This window comes from Pelmatolapia mariae, linkage group LG23 (genome assembly GCF_036321145.2).
Source record: "Pelmatolapia mariae isolate MD_Pm_ZW linkage group LG23, Pm_UMD_F_2, whole genome shotgun sequence".
In the NCBI taxonomy this organism is placed as follows: domain Eukaryota; kingdom Metazoa; phylum Chordata; class Actinopteri; order Cichliformes; family Cichlidae; genus Pelmatolapia; species Pelmatolapia mariae.
In genome coordinates, this window is record NC_086246.1 from 19,362,766 (window position 1) to 19,378,618 (window position 15,853).

The 15,853-nt window shown below is 37.8% G+C and overlaps 1 long non-coding RNA gene across 1 annotated transcript in view; it reads left to right on the forward strand.

Moving 5' to 3' along the window:
• Positions 1-15,226, forward strand: part of LOC135932329 (uncharacterized) — a 39,165-nt gene extending 23,939 nt beyond the window's left edge. The window contains exon 3 of the long non-coding RNA XR_010573420.1: positions 14,873-15,226. This is a non-coding gene — a long non-coding RNA (uncharacterized LOC135932329). The remainder of the gene's footprint in view (positions 1-14,872) is intronic.
• Positions 15,227-15,853: the final 627 nt, after the last annotated feature.

A 15,853-nucleotide genomic window follows, 5' to 3' on the forward strand; every position in this document is an offset into this window, starting at 1 on the left:
GTTTGGATCTTCTTTTGCTGCTGGTTCAGTGAATTTTGGTTGGAGAGAGACAAAACCTGCAGCTCAGAATCTAGCGCAAAAAAGACGTAAACACAAAGCGCGGACCCGACGCATCAGAATCAGTGAGCTGTCGGCTTTCAGCCCCGACGGCGTGTCCGTGTACGGGCCATCAGGTCAGAAAGCCGAGAAAGAGAAAGCTGATTCTCATGCGTCAGGTCCACGCTGTGTGTTTACGTCTTTGTGGAGAATCTGTATTCCTGCTCTCATTTGCTGTTTGGTGGTTGTTGAAATAATTTTGTGATTTTTAACCTGAGATTCTGGCGTTTCTGGCAAAATACGTTTATATCTAAAAACCGATTCAGGATCTAATGAATCGATATCGCTTTTTTCAACTACTCACCTCTCTCTATCCACCTGCAGGGCCAATCACAGAGGTCCCGCCCCTGACTATCTCTGATTGGTTTAGACCACGATAGGGGCATGATGTGTGTCTGTTGCGGAGTTTTTTTTTTTTTTATTATTCGAATAGTTGGTCGCACCGGTGCGAACTACGAATTTCTTTTAGTCACACCATTGAAAAGCACTCTACAGCCCTCAGATAGATAGATAGATATAGATATATATATATATATATATATATATATATATATATATATATATATATATATTAGGGGTGCAACGATACACAAAATTTATGGTTCGGTTCGGTTCGATACTTTGGTGTCACGGTTCGATATTTTTTGGATACAAAAAATGTTCATGCCTTTTTAATTTGTCATTTATTAAAATTATAAATATATATTTTAACTCAAAAGTACAGTTTTTAAATTTAATGTTGCTGAAACAACAAAATAATAATAATAAAAAAAATCTATCTGATCAAGAAATCACTCATCTTTGGAAAAGAGAGTTTATTACAGAGAAATGGATAAAGTTTGTAGCATGCGTGCTTGTTGTTTTTGTCTGCTTCCACTTGTCTTTGCACTAGGATGATGTCGGAGTAAATGTGCAGTCATATTCGTTGTGTTCCCACTAGTGCTGTCAGCGTTAATCTCGTTGAAATGACGTTAACGCCACAACATGGCGAATATCTGTTAATGACCTACCGCGGATCGCCCCGTGCGTGGGGCTGGACGGCGTCAACACGTTAACGAGCAAACTGCGCTAACGCTCAACTTCCCACCAATTGAGCATTGCGTGGCACATCCGACATACTGTTTTACTTTTGTCCATGACGCGCTTACCATCAGGGTCATGCTTCACATGAAAACCAAAATAGTTCTAAACGCCAGATCTGAATGAGGGTGGGGGAGGTTCAATTTCGGGTAGCGTTGAGGCAGTTACCGTGTTGCAACGAGCTTAGCTTCTGTCTTGCTAGCTTGCGCTGCGCTCTGTGGATCTGCACTCGACAGTGCAGCCTAGGCGGAGTAGTCGAACGCAGATCCACTGAGCGCTCAACACAGACAGCATCGTCAGAAGAAAAGTTGATAAAATAAATAAAAAAATTTGTATTGTTTGATACACATGCGTACCGAACCGAAAGCACTGTATCGAACGGTTCAATATCGATACGAGTATTGTTGCACCCCTAATATATATATGTGTGTGTGTGTGTGTGTGTGTGTGTGTGTATATATATATATATATATATATATATATATATATATATATATATAGCCTTATGTAGATGAGTTAGTGAGGCAAACTGATCAGCTGTCTTATTGTGTTTGTTGAGTGTTTGGTTTTGTGAACGCCCTCTTTAAGCACAAGGGTGTGACCATCCACATTCTTGTATCTGTCCACTGTCTGCCATTTCATTTTGTGCAAATCTGGCCAAGTCTTCCAAGTGTGCGTGTTTTTTTTTGTTTTTTTTTTGCTTTTCCTTCTGACCAGATGCAGCTTTCTGCAACATCACTTTAATGTCCTTATACTGATCTTCACACTGTGTATGTGCGCTAAAACAGAAATCATTTCACTGCTCCTTCATAGTGACAGGTTACAAAACGTCATAAGATGCTCCGTGGCTGTACAAGATAGGCTTTGGTTAGCAACAACTCTCTGAGGCCTTTACTGTGAAACAGAACACTGTCTTATCCGGCTAACTTCAAGGTTTAATGTGGGATTTTTTTGTAATCCACGACATAATGCCAGGTCAACTCATGCTTTGAACCAAATCGGCTCCAGAGCAATTTATGTTCCAATTGAGAGATCAACAGGTAGAAAATCACCACCTGATAACCAGTAAGACCAAAAAGAACAAAATAAATAAAATCCCCGATCCTGGAAGATCCCTCAGACTGCTTTGTGCAGAAATTATGCTTTTACATTTAACCTTTTAATCAGACCAGCAAAAATCTAGTATTGAATTTTAGCAGCAGTCATAAAAAATTATTTGAAAAAAGCATTTTTGTAGCTGAATGTTTTAAATTACCGTTAACTTTGCTGGTTGGCTGTTTCACCTGTAACACATTAAAATAACATGCTAAGGTTTAATAGGCTATAAGGAATACACTCTGAGCCCTGAGCCCTGAGCAGTGTTGTGCTAATAAGAGAAGTTTTGTATTTCAAAATTTATTGATATGTTTTATCCTCTTCATAATGAAACAGCCATTAGAGCACCATGTCCGCTGTAATTGTAGTTTGATGCTTGAGTCATTGCAGACTTGTTGAAACTCCCTCACCTGTCAAAGCAGCGTCTGCGTTATTCGAGTCCAGCAGATGGCAGTGTTTCACTGTCATGTGATGGCTGTCTGAAGCTTCAGTCGGCTTGTTCATTTAAATTAGATTGTTTTATAGAATAGTTTGTGTTTGCTAGGTTTGCTATGCAACAGTAGGGAGGAAAAACTGCTTTTTAACAGGAATATCTAGATATGAGTGATTATTGCAGTGGGGCACTATCTGTGCTATCTATAAGAAATCTTAGGAACAATAAAACTCTGAGGATCAGGGCTCCATTTCACTCCAGCGTCCAGTGGCATTTTAAGAGAGGGAATACCGAGGCTAAATGTCTTTGTAAAGCAAAAGCACTTTGTTAGTCTTTACAGAGCAAAGCTATGGATCAATGTGCAGTGAAGAAAAATCGAGGTGGCCAGTCTGTCCTTTCCTAACCAATCACAGAGCTCCTTACATTGCCCTAAATAGCTTTGTTGCACTGGAGAAAAACTAAATATAATATAAATATAATAAAGATGATATTGAAAATAAACTTTTGTATAGTCACTACTTAGTGGGCAGAGGACAGTTATCACTTTGCTGGATGCTTTAAAGTCACATGTTCTTTATTTGCTGTATGCAGATTAACAGGATATTAACAGATTAACAGCTTTCATTAGACTTCATATGATAATCAACAGTGAAGTGTTTCTCTTGTCAGTGTTTATTCTTGCTCATTGAATGATCTCTGTTCAGATAATATGCTGAACTCATCTCATGTTTCTTTAAATACAGCATCACTTGTCCAGCTGTCAAACTCTGAAAGACTTACAGTTTCACCACTGAGCACTTTGAATGGTTATTCTTTTATTTAAAAGCACTTATTCTAGCTGCATCATCAATACCACAAATAACAGTGACTTCAACATTAGTTTATCAAAAAATCTTTAGGGGGAAATGTTTCTACACCCCTCATGTAAACGTTACACCTCCAAATAGGAGAAATAATCAGAGGCATAATCATTGTCTTGATAATAATGACCATGAAAATGAAACTAGGCCTACCTTTAGTTCAGCACACTCAGTGTTACATAAAGACATGCGAACATCCCATCATCCATTCTGGAGCCTACTTTTAAAAAAGCGAGCTGTTTATTCTGGCTGAGTAGCAAACAGAACCAACCATGAAAACGTAAACTGGGAAAACACTTGGAAACCTAGAACACTGGGAACATGGAGGCACAGGGGGTAGGTGAACAGACACTCTGACAAAGGACAGAGGAAAACAGAGACAATATATACACTGAGGGGTGATCAGGGAAGTGGACAAACATGGGAAGACAGACTAGGATTATCAAAATAAGACGAGAAGTAGCCCGAACACCGAAACTCAGATAAAGACACATGAGCTTGACACTAGGATGGAAATAAACAAACACGGGAACACACGATGGACTGGGGAGACAAGCACAAAACACAAAGAGAGGGACACTGGAAACAGGTAAAGGAGACAAAACACAGAGACAGCACAACGACACAAAGAGAGGGAGAGACAAGACGGGCTGGGGACACTAAGTGGACACTGAAGACAGAACACAGAGACGAACTCTATGACAGACGTTACGTGACAACAAGACTAACATCCACAGGAGACACTGAGAAAAAACAATAATCAGAAAATAATTAGAACATTCACGAATGCAAGAAAAGAGAAAACTTCAGTCAGTATAAGAATACAACAATAATGATTAGGCAACATTCAAAAGTCCACCAACACAAAACACTGGGACAAAGACCCAGAACCATGACACACAGACACTGACAGTGTTCTTGTTAATGCTCTGCCTCCTCTGGATCTTATTTAGTTAGCTAAAGTGGACTGCAGTCTTTCATTTATTGATATTATTAATAGTTTACCCATATTAGACTCTTTCAGTCCACCTGAATCAAACAAAACAACATGTAAAGCTTTTTTGCTGCTTCCAGTGTCTCAGATCTCATGCAGACAAGTGGCTGGCTCAGTGAATGTTATATCTCTCTGTTCAGATATAATGTTGTACTCATTTTTTCCTTTATTCAAATAAGAGCAGTTGTTATTCATTTAATCAAACGCTGCTCAATCATCCATGTAACGAAAACTTTGATTCTGTTCATCTAGACGTAACGTTTTCAGAATCAACATTTTGGGAGCTGCAAAGCAGTTTCAGCTCAGAGGACCGTTCATGTTAACTTTTGCACCACTTATTGAAGCTGCATCATCATTTCCATCGAAGCTACAGCTTCTTCTGTGATTGCATCCTCTTGTTTTTTTCTTGTTCTAGCCTTTTTTCTTTGAGCCAGAGAGATGGAGGTCCATGGCGTCATGCAAAACTACTTTGAAATTCTGAACATTTGATAATAAATTGTGAAAATGTATAATTTGAACATATTTGTTTTCACTCAGCACTACAAGCTGTATGTTCTTGCTTTTGAGCCCCACACTCCCTCCTTTTTCCAATTGGTTTACTTCTCATTAGCACTCAGGGATCTGCACAGCTCAGGAGTCGTAGACAGTCCCCTCTGAGGCCTTCCCCTAACTGCAGCCTAAATTCATGCTCAAGCCATCTGCCATTATTTACTACAAAATCCTGTCAAACCTAAAAAGAGGATGTGGTCTCAGCTGGTGAAATTGCATCATAGACCGCTTTGAGGCAACTGTAGTTGTGAATTGAAGCAAACAGGATAAAACTGGGATAACACTTAAAATTCATTTATCATTATTAGTCCAACATTGAGAAATAGTAGTTGACTAATATCAGGAGCCAAAAAGAAAAAAAAAAACCAAACTAAATTAGTATTTCAGATGCCGGAAAGAAATGATTACAGTTGCTCAAATTTGCTGTCACCGAGTTAGGTGTGATACATGTACATCAATATTACATGTAAAAAGTAGAAAACTGAAAATAAAACTAAAATATAAGAATGAAGTGGTTCTTATATAAAACTTTTCTACTCTCTACAACTTGCCTCATTCATGCAAGCACTTTTTCCTATGCTTTTTTTTTTTGTAAGTGCTTTCTATCTGACATTAATATGCATTCACACTCTCCAACTTGGGGTTAGTATCTTGCCCAATGAACCAGCAACTTTCTGATTAGTAGGTTTCCTGCTCTACCTGAGCTACAGACACCCCAATTTGTGGTGCTCTGGAAACAACACGTTCTGATCCCAACACGTAACGATGCTATGTGACAAATCATCGGTATGCGTTTGGAGGCATGAGAGACGTTTGGAATGAATCTATGCATGCGAATATGTTTTTTGTTCTAATCATGAATCGCTTTGGAAAAGACTACCTGATAGGGTTAAGGTTAAAGTTATGGTTAGAGTTAATGTTAGGAGCCTCTGCTCCAAGTGTGTGTTACTGCTGCGAGCAGCAATCTGTATTCAAATGAGAATCTGGAGAGTCTCATAAGGATGCGAAAGGGTACCTTTCACATTACTATGAGATGCCTCGGGCCGTGACTTTGTCGTTGGTATGTTACATGTTGGGAATAAGAATGCTCTTATGGACTGAGGGCAGCTGTATTTGGGCCTTTATTGGCTACAGAGATTCATAAGAGGCAGGGGTAAGAAAATGTGGGTTCCAGTAATAATCCTGAACATACACCTGAAAAAACTTCAAAATCTGAAAAAAAGTGTCAAAGTAATCTTAAAATATGTAATGTGCGTGTTACTCTGCTACAACTGGGATCATGTACTGCATAAAAAGACTAGATAGTCTGTGTGATGTGGATGCTAGAGCTAAAGCCGTGGTCCATATTTTACCGTATAGTATTTTACTTTTGTTTTGCTTCAGCCAAACATAGAAAGAAAATAACAAACATTTTGTAATACTTATGTCTTATGAGATTCCTTATGATCAAACTGAGACAAGACCACAGTCTGTAAGGACCTGAAGGCCCCAATTGCAATAAGATGCTAGCATAAAACAAGTAATAAAAAGACAGCATATTTTGATGAAATAACACTGTAGCCATTGTCTTTATACTGATAGTGATGATGCAGTTCTGATAAATGCCTGTAAAAGAAAGATTAACCATATATCATGCTCAGTGGTGAAACTGCTTTGTAAGTTTCTTACAAACCATTTTATACTGATTAAAAAAAACAGAAATGAGAATGCTATATCTGAGCAGAGATAAGCAACAGACAGTTGTGAAAGTAAGATATTCAAAGTCACTGAGCCAAAGACGCAGCTACAGAACTCATGATTCAAGAGTTTGCAAAATATATCCTTTCAAGAAACAAAGCTTATGATTGCGAGCAGATATAATCTGACCTGTTTTTACATTTAGATCTTACATGATGTGTAAAGGATCACTCAGGCAGACAGAAGTCAGCATCGAGGCCTGTACTAATGTTTATTGAACTTATTTACAGTGAATCAACAATCCAAACACAATGACCAACACTAAATGGTAAATGGCCTGTATTTGTATAGCGCTTTACTTAGTCCCTAAAGCGCTTTACATATTTAGTCATCCACCCATTCACACACTGGTGATGGCAAGCTACATTGTAGCCACAGCACTGACGGAGGCGAGACTGCCGGACACTGGCGCCACCAGGCCCTCTGACCACCACCAGTAGGCAGCGGGTGAAGTGTCTTGTCCAAGGACACAACGACTGAGACTGTCTGAGCCGGGGCTCAAACCGGCAACCTTCCGATTACAAGACGAACTGCCAACTCTTGAGCCGCGATCACCCCTAGCGACGTTCCTGATTCCACAGGGCATTCACAGATCCAAACCACTTCACAGAGTCTTTAGAATTAATCCTGGACAGCTCACCACTTTCCAACATTGGTTTCTCCACAGGAATCTGCACACGGGAAAATAACTAATGATGGGACATACTGAACATTTGTGGAGAAATCCAGTATGTTTTTTTTGAAGCACGTATCAAGGTTTACTTATTTAAGAGCGAGTAATGTCTCTGATAAGAAAATTATTAGAGTCTTGCTGTTTCAGAAAGTGATTGTAGTGCTGGTGTGATTACTGACCATATATATACCATATAATATATATGCCATAGGATACCTGCAAAATTTGCCTGCTCATGTTGGAGACTCACCTGTTTGACTTCTTTTCTTGTTTGTGCCAAGCAACTGGGGTACAACAACACCCAATCTAGATAATCTAAGCCGAGGTGCATCTACCCAAATCTTTACAGGCCTTCTATGGGATACCCATTTTTGTTCAGTTCAGGAAATCCTGTATTTTCCAGTTCTGCATTTCATAGCATTACCAGGCCACTTTCGCTGTAAGAATCCATTATCTCTCTTCACTCCCAGCCAGTTGTCCGTCAGAGGAGCACAGGTGCCATCTCTTACACTTTGTTCAAAACCAGATAGTTGGACACAAAAGAAACCTTTGATAATATCCATAAATAATCTCCCTGTCCTAATAAGCAAACACAATTATCTTTCTTTTACTTTTTACACATGAACACAAACCTGACAACGCAAAGCAAAGATGAAAACCAGCCCAAAGTGACTTTAAAGCGATTGCCACAGTGATTCTACCATAGAAACCTGTACAGGTAGACACAGAGACTGCAGTCTGACTGCTCATAACTGTCTTTCCTTAGGGATTATTAAACTATTCTGATTCTGATTGATTGTTACCTGTTTAGGTTCAGGGTCTGGCTGGTTAATTGGAGTCAGCACGCACTCAGTTGTATCATCACTCTTCTTGGTTAGCTCTTTACGTTAGCATGTTGTCTGTGCTGTTGGTTTGATTTTGTTTTGTCTGTCTGCCTGACATGCAGATTACCAGAGATTCTTTCTTAAGTAACAATTAACAACATAATTGTAACAGTAATGTAATTAGCAAATTTAATATAGGATTCAGTTAGATTACTGCATTACTAAAAAATTTAATGAGATTACAGTAACAGTTTGTAACACATTCCTTGTGACACTGCTTAATACATCTATCACTTGTGCTCAGGACATCTTTAACATGAGTTTTCAGGGGACACAGACACAAACAAAACAAACAAATGACACAAATAGTCAGGTCTGTTTTTCACAGATGCAGAGCAACATTAACATCTGCATTCACTTCTACTTTATGAGCAATACACATATTATTAAGGTTATATGAAATTATGAACTTCATTACCTTTTGTGAAACTAATTCTGTCAGAAAACAGTGGAACATTTAGATCAACAATTTAATTCTGAAATCCTAATCTTTGAAAAGCAACACTGTCAAATCATTGAAAAAATTTAATTGTGCATGCCAATACAAATGTGACTTAGGGCAGGGGTCCCCAACCTTTTTTGCGCGACGGACCGGTTTATGCCCGACAATATTTTCACGGACCGGCCTTTAAGGTGTCGCGGATAAATACAACAAAATAAAACTTGTACCGGTACCGACAAAAAGAAGATTTATTCATAACACAAGTGAAAAGACCAAGGAAAACCGAGTTAATGTTAAAAACGATAACAAAATAACGCTGAAAAGCAAAAAAAACCCTGAAAACCATACATTTCACACCTGAGCCTCAGCTCTCGCGGCCCGGTACCAAATGACTCACGGACCGGTACCGGTCCGAGGCCCGGGGGTTGGGGACCGCTGACTTAGGGGACTGGACTGTCTGGTTATAGCAACATAGGTTTCTTTTAGCTGGCAGCTCTTTCACAGAAGAACAAAAAACACACCTGAAGACTCAAGATTTCTGATGGTCAGTGCAACCTCACACACTAAGTTCCTCTAACCATCAGATTTCAAACAATTAAAACACAGTAATTTATTGTTTTGTATGTATCATTATGATAGATTCATCCTCAGGTATCACAGTGCTCATACCTGAAAGTAAACTCTGATATATATCTCCAACTAGGGTTACTACTAAATAAAGAATCGCCCCAAAATGATCAGATATATAAAGACACTCTCCAGAAGAAGAAGTTAAAAAGCTTTTATTTATTGTACAAGCAATATCTGCACAGGAATTACAAATTCTGCAGACATATTACCTTCTTACTGAACCTGAATAACCCCATTGCCTCTCCTTGTAGAGATCAGTGCTGGGGTTGTTAGTCAAAAACGTAATGCATTACACATATTACACAGAACACTGTTCTTAAAAGTACTGCACTGCATTATTTACTCATTACATTACTTCAACTGATTACATTACTTTTGTGTTACTCAGTAAAATAGCTACAACACATTGTCACATAATAACCAGTTAACAGCATAAACCTTAGGAAACAGTCCCGCACACCAACACAAATCCCAATGAGGACACACATATGAACTTTCTCTTAGTATTTAGGTATGAACACAAAGCAAAAATGAAAGTGAGCCTTTAAAGCGATCGCCACAGTGATTCTACTTTAGAAACACGAACAGGTAGAAATGGAGGCTTCAAGCCTGATTGTTCATCCTGATTGTTTGGCCTGCAAATATGCAAAAATACTTATTTTTCGTAAAACAGTAGAAAAGCCAGCTATGAGTGACAAAATTTGCGTGATGCTGTGGTCATGTGGCATTAAGTTTCTGAAACACAAACAGAGAAGTGGTACATTTCCTTAGAACTGGTGCACTGGTGATGCAGGTGATAATTTAAATGATTACATAAGACGGTGCTGCTGAAATGTATAAAAATCAAAGTGGCAAGAACCAAGTGTTCTTTGTTCCAGTTTGACTGACTTGAACGTAACAGCGTGTCTCAGCTACACTCTGCTCATCTCCAGTCTTCGCTCCTCATTTGGTAAGAATGTTTTGTTTGTACAATAAAAATATTTAATACCCAACAGGCTCATGTTCTATACCTCCAAGGAAGTATAACAACCCTCGCTCCTTCCACACTTTATCTGCTTTTACAATCCAGACATGGGCTTAAAAACATGCTGATATTATCTGGGTTCTGTGAGCACACAAATAAGCATTATAAGCTACATGCATGTACAGTTAGGGACCAGTCTTTATGTTAGATAATCTTCAATTTTCATTCAAACTATCAGATGTTGCATATTCAATCATGTAATTGATTTATTGTAATCTTTCGCCAGCTTCAGAGCATTTCACCTGCTGTTCCAGACGACCGACTTGTGCCTGAACCGCTGCAGGCTAACCAACCAACCAACCAACCACTCATCAGTGAAACAAAAATAAGGTAAGTGTCCTGATTTAGTTTCATAAATTACTCTTTTAACAGATACATTTAGCAAGAATGCTGTGCTGGATGTCTTTTAGTGCAGGAAAGGTGATGAGTTTCTTGAGTTCAGTTTTATTCTTTTTAGATGTGCAATACATCATTGTTATTACAGACCAAGCCAAACTATATAAGAGGAAAGCTCTCTTGTATTTACATTTAAGATCATTTCATGTCCAAGTTGATGATTAGTTTTAGGCTGGCAATCAGTGTGTGAAAAGACAAAATCACAAATCTAATGAGTGTCACTATAAGACATTTAGATTCAACAGCAATTTGTGGTTGTATTAAGAAATAACTTAACATCAGTGTAATTACTCACAAGGCAAGCAGAAACTACTAAAATTAATAAATAAAATAAATACACACACACACAGAAATAAAAGAGACAATAAAAGCACCCTGTGTGCAGAGAGTTCAATAAACTGCACTTTTAAAAATGTTTTAATGTCATATTTTTACATTTATGTAAGCTGTATCACAATTTTTTAAGCTTTCTACTGTGTTTTTAAGACACTAGCTCACAAATACATTTTTGATAATGGTGACCAATGACACTAAACTACCTTTAGTTGAGCAAATTCAATGTTACATAAAACCATGCTAACATTTGCACTGATTATCACTGTACTAGCTGATTAGTATATCAAAGTCAGAAAAAAAAATAGACATCTCACAGACACTGACAGTTTTCCTGTTAATGTTCCCCCTGCTGTGTTTTGTCCCAGCTCTTTTAATTTAGTTATCAAACTGACAAGCTGTTTTGTGAATTCTGATCTTCCAGTCTCAGAAAGTATGCAAAGAACAAACACACACAGAGGAAATCAGTATCTTCTTTCTTAAACTACATTATTTGCGCTGTTTAATAAGAACACCATTTCCCCTTTTCTTCACCAGAGGATCATGCAGGTTCAATTTGTCTGTTTGCTGCTGGGCCTGCTTTCTGCTGTGGAGCTCTCTGCCAGCCTGAACTTCTATCAAGTCATTAGAAACATGACGCCAGACCGATGTACTACGGAGATAAGTGAGAGAAGAATCAATCATAACACTCCATGCAAAGATACAATCACGTTTATTTTGGCCAGTGAAGACCGGGTCAATGGCATGTGTTCACGTGGTAATGGTAATGGAATACAACAAGGTGAACCATTTAAAATTATTGAATGCAGACATGATGGTCGCAGTAGAAGTCCTAATTGTAAATATGCAGGTCAACTCTATGAACGCAGGATTGTTGTTTTAAAGTGTAACAATGGAGTGCCAGTCGACTTGGATAGTACAGTGCAAATTGGCTAAATTGTTTTGAATGGTTGCTTTTTGCTTAGTTTGAAGTTGACAGCCATCCTGGCTACAATCTCGTGTTAATGCTTATCATGCTTATCTTCAGCTTGCTTTAAAAAAAACAATGAATAGTGAAAATGCAATAAAGCATTTTTTCTGCACTCAGTTGTCTTACATGGATTTGCTGAACTCAACTTGCCTTTTTTCTGCTGAATTGAAAATAAACTTATGAACCAGCTTTCTGCCTCAGAGAATTTCTGTCACTTAAAATTTTACAAATTGTATTTTCCTACATAGATTCAAAGTGAAGCTGTCTCACATTTAGTTCAGTAACATTAAACAATGAAAAAAATGAAAAAGTTTTTAATAATGAATGAATTTCCATGGATTTTCCGAGGTTGATGTTTCCTGTACCAAATATAACAGCAATGTAAGAATTTCACTTTAAACCTCTACAATCCTACATGTCAGGGAGAATAACTCTGAAAATGAAATATAATCTGTTGTAGAGTCACTACTTAGTGGGCAGAGGACAGTTATCACTTTGCTGGATGCTCAAAAGTTACATGTTCTTTATTTGCTGTATGTATCTAAACTGAACTGCAGTCTTTCATTTATTGATATTATTACCCATATTAGACTCTTTCAGCCCACCTGAATCACACAAAACAACATGTTACAAGCTGTTTTGCTGCTTCCAGTGTCTCAGATTGTATGCAATCAAGTGGCTGGCTCAGTAAATGTTAATTTAGTGCATGTTGTATCTCTCTGTTCAGATATAATGTTGTATTTTTTTTTCTTTATTCAAATAAGAGCAGTTATTATTTGTTTTTATCAAATTCTGAATGAGCTGCAAAGTAGTTTCTCCTCAAAGCACCGTTCCTCTTAACTTTTGCACCACTTATTAAAGCAAGATAATGTTCCCATCAAGATAATGGGAACATTGTTACAGCAGAATAAATGTATGTTTAATCAAAAATAATGACAAAAATGGTGTTTACTAAGTGAGAGGATTTACTCAAACAAACATGAACATGACTTACACTTAACTGTATGAAATATATTTGGATTTGCAAAGAGAACTGCGGTAAGTCCCGGTGCTACCATAGGCTGGATCTAAGCCATCAGCAGAACTTTGCTCACACAAACACACTCCACAACTTTCTGAGTTATATGCACATCTTCTGGATACTCACAATATTACTGACATATTGTTACAGCTCATTTTGGTAATGCCAAACACTGAAAACTTACCTAGATGGGAGAAGTAATCACAAGTGTGGTGAATTGGTGTTTTTGTTTATAAATTTCTTTATTTAACTTTAACCCCTTCTTTTAACATGATGAGATTTTACTGCTTTGAAATTTCATATATCTTATAACTTTTGATCTTTGTAACTCAATCACAGAATTTGAATTTTACAACATGCAAATAGTTTCTTGTTATTTTAACCTGTCCCACTCAAACAGGACTTAAGGACATTTCATGTGTTTGCACAGTTTGTTCTGTGATCTTCTTGCTTCTTCTTGCTCCTAGTCTTTTTCTCTGAGTCAGAGAGACTGAGGTCCATGGTGTCATGTAAAACTACTTTGAAATTCTGACCGTTTGATAATAAATTATGAAAACTTATAATTTGAGCATATTTGTCTTCTCTCATAAAAAACCCAGCAGCACCAGGTTTATGAAGTTGCTAGCTAGCCAATATTTGTGTGCATGCTGCTGCCTCTCGTCTCATGTTAATTAAAAAATTTACCCCACAGCTTTAGTAACCTTATCTAAAAATCTCTCAGTGAAATTTACTGTTGTAGGTTTGGAAACATTTTGAGGTAGTCAATGTTAAATAGAGACAGTGCCACATTTTTTATCTAGTCATTGTGATTAAAGAAGCACATTAAAAACTATATGAAAGTAGTCTTTTAACAAGCATGTAATGACTTTATTTATTTTAGGTAGTCTTAGGTAACAAACCTTTTTTGCGGATGTGCTTTCCCTGCTGCCCGACCCCATCAGTCTCATAAAGCATCATTTTCTATTTGCCCTGGCGTGACAGCGGTTTCATGGTGCTACAGGTTACCTGAGCACATCAGCCAGAAACTGTCGAAGTATGAGGTCAGGTATATTACGGTTGAAAACGAGTGCCTGGCCATCCAGTGGGTGGTCGACCCCTCGTGCACGGCTCAGGAGTCGCAGACAGTCCTCTCTGAGGCCTTCTCCAAACTGCAGCCTAAAGTCATGCTCAAGCCATCTGCCATTATCTACTAGAAATGCTTTCAAAACTAAAATGAGGATGTGTACTGACTGTCATGATATTATTATGGTAAGAGTAAAGAGAGTAATTGATGGTTTTGTAAAACCGCTACAATATATTTTTAATTTGTCTTTCCAGGAAGGTTTTTCCACAAAAAATGAAAGTTGTGAAAGTTTTTCCCATTTACAAATCAGGTGAAAAGCATTATTTTACAATCTATAGACCAGTGTTGGTTCTTTCCCAGTTTTTTAAGATACTGGAAAAACTATTTATAAAAAGATTTGATAGCTTTGTGGATAAACATGAATTGCTGACAAATAGCCAGTATGGGTTTAGAAATAATAGATCAACAGTTTTAAGTTACTAAGCAACACAACCCAGAGCACTCAAATATATTTCATATTTGCTGCAATAATTTGTGCTTTTTCTGGATAAAATTCTCAATCAGAATATTGTTTCTGTTGTTTCTTCACCAGGTAATAATGAGGATCCTGTTTATCTGTTTGCTGCTCGTGGCCAAGTTTAGAAGACGGCACATAGACGCCAGCATGACGTCAAAGGATTGTGATAGCGTTATAAAAAGTAAACAGATCTACAATCTTGACAAAAGCTGTAAAGATACCAACACGTTCATCCTTGATAATCCAACTGAGATCAAAAACATTTGTGTTGGGGGAAAATTTGATGAAAAACTTCAAATGACAAAAAGTTCACAGTTGTTAAATGTGTACTACAGAATGAGGGAGCCAGAAAACCCAGATGTCAGTGTGATGGAAACCACCTCACATATGTTGCAGTTGCTTGTGAAGATTAATTTCCTGTACACTTTGCAAGAGACATTCTGGTCTTAGACGGCTAACAACTAGATTAAGTATATATGTTCAGGAAATCCCCTAATATCTTCTTTTTCTTTGGTGGAAACAAAAATTTGCTGTGAAAACTGTTAACCTGTAGCTAAATACACAATGGATTTGAATCTCTCTAAAACTGCAAAATAATCACAGAACATCGAACGATTCCTGAAACTCATGTTGCTTTGAGTTTGTGGTCCAAGGCATTAACATGTCGTAACAGTTACATGCTCCCACACGCTCCACCTGTTCAGTGATTCTGTCATCATTAGAGCCGCCTGTGCAGTGCCAAAGGTAACTGTGTTTCTGTGATACTTTTACAGTCTGGGGGATGTCAATGACTATTCTCATATTCACACATTTCACTGAACACACATGGGCTGTTTCTCTGTCAGTCACAGCAGGGGGAAGAGTGTCGCTTTTTTGTCTTTTTAGCTTTGATTCTGTCATTTCTTTTGGAGCTTGGTAAACAAACTGAACACGGGTTAGCCACTTTTTAATTTCTTTCTTTGTTTTTAGCAGCACTCCAGGGCTGTGCGCTGCCCAGCAATTTTGTTTTTCAAAACATGTTTCTTGTGTTTGAGCAATAAAAAAACGTTACTAAAA